Genomic DNA, 6525 nt, shown 5'->3' on the forward strand with positions numbered 1-6525 from the left:
TCCTTCCTTCCTTCCTTCCTTCCTTCCTTCCTTCCTTCCTTCCTTCCTTCCCGTGCGATGGTGGTATAGTGGTGAGCATAGCTGCCTTCTAAGCAGTTGACCCGGATCGATTCCCGGCCATCGCAATAATTTCTTATTTTTATTTTTAACCTTCCTTCCTTCCTAAACAACGTTTCACAACCTAATAATTTCTTTTAGGTTATTTTTGCTTCTTGATGCTGGTTTGTAGACACTGTGATGCTCAGGTTCAGGGCTGCTCAGCATCAAGGCTCGTGTCATGTACTGTAGATGCTCATGGTGCTTTCAAAGATAGCTGCTTTGTTATTGTTCTAACGGCTATTAAAGTGCGGGGAAAAAAGGGGATTGATAGAAAAAGTGCGGGGGACATTTCCAACGCATACCCCGCGTCTGTTTTCATCTTCTTAAGCACCCGCCCTCATCCTTTCCCTCCTGATGACAATGTGGGTGGGATTTTTTTCTCATCCATGATGAGCTTTTCATGCGATGGTGGTATAGTGGTGAGCATAGCTGCCTTCCAAGCAGTTGACCCGGGTTCGATTCCCGGCCATCGCAAATATCTTATTTTTAATTTATCACTTTAGTGGGAATGCTGACACGTCACCACTTTTTTTGCCTCAAATGCTCAGATGACGGCACGCAACTGCAGTGTATTTCAGAGACAAAAGAAACTCAAAACAACCATTGCAAATGAGCAGGTTAGTTACTGTGTGACTTTTCTGCATTTTCTGCAAAACCTATTTTTTTATTTTAATCAAGACAACAAACATTGAATTCTGATTTTCTCTCAACCAAAGATGAAATACCTAATATGACCAGCAGATGGGGCAATCCAACAGATTCCCCAGATAGAAGATAACTGCTAATAAACTGTTATATCTTCTTACCTGAAACACTGCAGTAATTTATCAGAATACATGGCATTACAGCATAAGGTTAATTTAATGCAGGCAAATGTTCCAGATGTCCTTGAAGGCAACACTATGAAGTTTCTCACATAGATGTGTACAATCTTAAAAACGTAACATTTATCAGTGTCTGCTGTCATGCCAAACCACTAGAGCATTTAATTAGTGTTTTTATGAGTTCATTGATTGCTAAAAATCCCTTAATAATTTCAAGAATATGCTAACTAAAATGTTGAAATATCCTAAGGAAACAAAGAAAATGTTTTAATGACAATACAAAGAAACTTTTAAATATTATCTGAATAGAAAGACACAAGAAATATATGAGAGAGAAATATTCAAAGATCTATGTACCTTTTCATCTGGGTCTTTATCCAAAAACTAAACAGTTTTGCCTTGCAGCAAGAAGGTTCCAGCTTTGATTCCCAGCCTGGGGTCTTTATGCATGGAGTTTGTTCTCCCTGAGCATGCGTGGGTTCTCTCTGGGTACTCCGGCTTCCTCCCGCAGTCCAAAAACATGACTATTAGGTTAATTGGCTTCTCTAAAATTCTCCTTGCCCTGCAATGGACTGACCTGTACATGGTGGACCCCGCCTCTCGCCCATTAACAGCTGGAGATAGGCAACAGAACCCCTGGTGATAGTGCCTATAAGCGTGATGGAAAATGAATGGATGGATTTATTGGTTTAACCCCAGTCACTGTCAGATGCATTGGTGATTCTAGACCATATTTCTTTTTTTTTTTTCTCAGGGCAAACAACAAAATAGTGAATGATACGGTTTTTCCCTTTTGTGCTTCTTTTTTATTTTATTTTAAATTTTTCAGTTATTTATGTAATTTTGTTTTGCTTCTCTTTGTTTTTTTTTCTTTTCTTTTCAATTTTGTGTTATATTTAAAGGAATAGTACACCCAAAACATGATTAGCCTTCATTTTCTACTCACCCCCATGCTGAACAACACTCTGGAGTACTTTTTTGATATCTCAAATGCATCTGGAGATCTGGGAGGCTTCTTGCTGTCTGCTGACATTCAAATAATGGAGGTCTATGGTGCCCGAGACAGAAAGGTCCATAAAAGTCCACAAAAAACGTGTCAATATTCCTCCATACTGCTCGTCCAATGTATTCCAAGTGTCCTGAGTGGGTAGCGTCCAGAATTTACTCGAAACGAAGTCATTTAGAATGTTTTTAGAGCATAAACAGTAGTGTTTATGCGCTAATGTCTAAAGCATTTCATAGACATTTGCTTGATTGTCAATGTGTCTCAAGTTGAGTGAGAAAAGAGGGACTTTATTTCCTCTTTGCCATCACGCCTACAGCGTGCTTTAAATGATTAATTCAGATTTCCTCCCAGATGTATAATGCAGGATGTTAAAAAACAGACATTTCTCTACTGCTTCAGTGAGATGAAATAAAAGGTAACATTAAAGTCTTTAACCAAAAGATACAATAAAACAAGAACTGCTGAAGAAAAGAGAAAATAATTCAAAACATTAAAAATGAAAACTAAACATTTATAAGAAGCTGCTTAATTCAGTTTATGCATATTTGTTTTATGCATAAAAGCTGCTAAAACAGGTCACATTTAAAGGCTGCTGATTCCACATTTAATACCTTCATGAAATAATAAAAATAAAAACTCCTGCTGCATGGGCTGCCATGCTTTGATGTTAACAGAGAGAGAAATCAAAGCTCTACCTCCTTGTGTCTGAATGTGTTCAAAGCAATGATTCAGCTTTTTGATGCTCTTTTAATACTTGTGTGCAGCCGAGGGTGGGTGGGTGTTAGTGGGGCTGTCATCCATCATCTTGATCGGAATTTAATCATGTTTATGGATCCTTTCTCCAGTTTTTGATTGAAACCAAACACACTCCAGGCTTTGTGACTTGCACCATCTAAAGCCTGCTCATTTCTGATGTTTATATTTCGATTTTGATGCCAGGTTTATATTAAACACTGTTCAGACAATATTTATAAAAAGAACATCTCACATTTTAGAAGTGTTTGCTTCTTTACAGCGAAACAAATCATAAACAAATATTCGTATATAAAAGATGAAGGTTTGAGTCTTTTCTTTCACTGATATTCTTTTAGTCAACATTCTAACATAAGTAAATGCTTCTGTGTTTGTTGGTTTATTTCTTTTAAAGTAGATGTTTTTAACAGTAAAACTTACAGTGCTTTGTGAAAGTATGTGAAAGTATCGGCCCCCCATTGAACTTTTCCACCTATTTCCATTTTTCCGGCCTCAAACATAAAGATATAAAATTAAAATCAAGTGGAATGCAAAATTTTATGGGAGTTGGATCCTTCTACCTCCATCACAAAGTGTTTGTATAGTTTCAAAGTTCGTATTTAGTTCCACATTTAGTTTGGTATTTCATTCAGATGTATATTTTCTAATTGGGTGCACACTTTAGTTAATGTCTGAATGGTTTAACTCGCACTTTGAGGTTCTGCTAATGCAGATCAGCTGGAGGTAGAAGCAGCCAGGAACAAACCACTTTCTCAAGAACTGAGGGGGGATTTTGTTTAAGTTTACTTTAGTTATTTTGTCACCTAAATATTCAGTTATTTGTGCCAAGTTAAAGAGTTCTTTTATTTATGTTTTAGTTTTGTATGGACTTATTTTTTTAATTTATTGCTTCTCTGTTATATTTTGCCTCCCTCATGTGGTAAGTTTAGGTTATTTCACCCCTATTTAAGCCGCCTCTGTTCTTTATCAGTTGGTATGAGTTACTGTTCAGTTGACCTCAATTGAGTTGGGTCCAAATCCATGTAATTTAAGCATTTTTTATTGCTTTTGAGGCTTTGTTAAATATTTTTGACCCTATTAAATGAAAGTTTTTTTCAATTTCTGATCACCTTTTGTCCTAATTTAAGCTTGGTCCCTCACAGGAACGGAAGTTATTAGATCTTTTAAATTTTAACAAATAAAAGAATGAAAAACTGCATGAGTCACCATAAAAACGTTTTTTAATTAAAGTTTTTCAGTTTCCTTTCTTGATATTGTTCCTACAAATTCCCATTTGCCAAAGTTCTTTGCTTGCAACGATAATGAAACAAACTTCACTCCATATGTTAACAGTGATATTGAAATATAGACATCTAAACATTAATGAATTGGAAGTAGAAAAAAAATGGTTATCAAGGAATTTTTTTACTTTAAAAAATCTAGAACCTTCATTTAAAATGTTTTAGATTTGATCTAAATGTATCTATGGATCTGTTAGGTTTATTCAATGATGATTATAAAGTTAATGTGTGTACATATGGAACATTGGAGAAATTAGATGCTTCACTCTGTTTACTGCAAACTGTCATGCAACGGTGGTGGAAAATTGCTGATGTTTGTGCGAGGCTAATCCCAGTTATCAGGAGACCACTCTATTCTGTGATTCAATCAGAGGAGCATTTTGTCCTATGACCTGATCAATTGCGTTGTCAGAAGAACACTCTATTTTGTAACCCACCCCATGTGTTATGATCTGCTAATAAAAAGGCTTCTGCTGAGGAAGCCGGTCAGAGAGCAGATGTAGCTGAACGTAGCTCTCTCCTTCTGCAGAAGCCATTAATCCCTCTTCTGTGTGGACTCAGTTTCTCTTTTATGAACCTAAATTTTTTAACGTAACAGGATCATCATTATGTACCTTAATTAGTTTTAAAAAAAATTACGTTTTTGGAGTTTAAATTCTTTGTGTCTTTAAAACACTGGACAAAACAAAAGGAAAGATAACTCATGCAAAGACTTTTATTTATGAACAGTCTGCAGCACGGGTACAACAGCACAGATTTGTCTTGATTTCTGATCAGTCTTATTTATCATACCAAGTATGGACAAATACTGTGCCTTCAAAAACACCTCCGCCTTCACAAGAATCTAAAAATACCTTGTTCTGTTTTAAATATGTAGCTTAACATTTGTAAAATAAAATATACATTGTATGAAATATAACAGTTGTTTATAGGATAGACTATATTGTACCAAATGCAATTATTATATTCAAATACACCTTCTCTGTGATTTATTACGTAATACATGCGACAAAATAAAGAGGGGAGGGGGGAAAAGATGTGGCACTTACAAAAAAAGCTGTACATATTTTAGTATGAAAATAGAAAATATCAAAGCAAGATGTGCACCAGTTGTCTAGATTATGTTTCAAAGACGCTGCATTACAAAAAAAACCAACAAAAATAACCCCACAAAGATGAACCAGGTGACATTTTACCTGGAGCACAGAGGTGCAGGAATACTGAGCCGGAGACAAAGACCTGACCTTGTTATGAACCTTCCATAGAGCTGCTTCCAAGCCAGTTATTACAGGTTTTACCACACAGTTTAAATACAGCTGGATCACAGAGTCATATGGTTGCACTAGCAAAGTGGATAAAAGTATTTCAGCTTTAATCTTTGCCGATAAAAAAAAAAAAAAAAAAATCCAATGCATAGCATAAAGTTTGGTTTGGCATGTTTGTCAATTTTTTTTTTCTATTGCTAACCAACTCTTCTACCCGCAACTTTAACAATACTGATATGTCAGCATTAACGTATTAAACACGCTCAGATACTTTGACTAGTATTCCAACAGCAATGTTCTGTACAGCATCGTTACTAAGCATCTTTTAGCTTAATACTATTATTGCCTAAACAGTTTCATATATATCTATCTGTTAAAGTGAAATGGAGTCCGGGTGAAACTGCAAACCGGACGGATGACACACAGATGAGAGAAAATCTTCTGCTGAGACAGTGTGTGCAAGGCACACTGCGATCTATGACGCTACATCCACGTATACCAGGAAAGAGGACACGATAAACAGATTCACGATGAAACATCAACACCTCCAGTTATGGTGAGAAGTTTGCATATACCTATCATGAGTTTCAATACTTTTTGGGCTTTTAATTATTCATCTGAAGCAATATTTTAGCATAGGGTGAAGTTGATGCAACCTGCAAGTGGAAATTACTTTGATAGCTCAATGCACCATAGATCCAATGAGCTAAATCGTTAAATGAATCACAACCTGCTATTTTATTGATAAATTCCTGCTCTAATAGACTTGAAATTAATTTTTAATAATTTTTAGAAAAATAAAAAAATAGATCTTGCACAAAAACTAATTTTGTGTATGCACATTCATGCAGATGTAGCGCTAACCAACATTAGCAGATAGCCATGGTTTGTTTCCGCACTTAAGGCCAATTTATGCTTCTGATGCACAGCCTCTGCAACCGTCAAATCTGTCTCTGTGCGTGACCACGCCCCCCGCGCAGAGGTTCTGCAACCGTCGTCAGTAGCGCACCTAAAAGAAATCCTGACTACACGTCGGACGGTCGCAAACCCGCGCAGACCTCAGGCGGAAGTGCGCAGACAAAAAGCAGCTGTGATTGGTCCTTGGTATGTTTGCAGCTGTCTGTGTGGTCGACCTTCTCCATTTGGTGCCGAGGCACGCCATTTTAAAAAAAAACGAGGATGAATAACAACAATGGATAACCACAACAAAAGGTTGATCGAGGATGTTCGGAAGTACAACCACTTGTACAATGCCTCAGACATGGTGTTTTGGAAAACAAACACTCCCGCCGGCGCCG

At 36.8% G+C, this 6525-nt stretch overlaps 2 non-coding genes across 2 annotated transcripts; both read left to right on the forward strand.

The window, feature by feature from the left end:
- The first annotated feature begins 54 nt into the window (after positions 1-54).
- On the forward strand, positions 55-125 carry trnar-ucu. Its single transcript has one exon. It is a non-coding gene; the product is annotated as a tRNA-Arg (tRNA).
- Positions 126-501: 376 nt separating this feature from the next.
- On the forward strand, positions 502-573 carry trnag-ucc. The gene has a single exon. It is a non-coding gene; the product is annotated as a tRNA-Gly (tRNA).
- Positions 574-6525: the final 5952 nt, after the last annotated feature.

This window comes from Cyprinodon variegatus, unplaced genomic scaffold, assembly GCF_000732505.1.
Source record: "Cyprinodon variegatus isolate N-32 unplaced genomic scaffold, C_variegatus-1.0 Scaffold120, whole genome shotgun sequence".
NCBI lineage: Eukaryota > Metazoa > Chordata > Actinopteri > Cyprinodontiformes > Cyprinodontidae > Cyprinodon > Cyprinodon variegatus.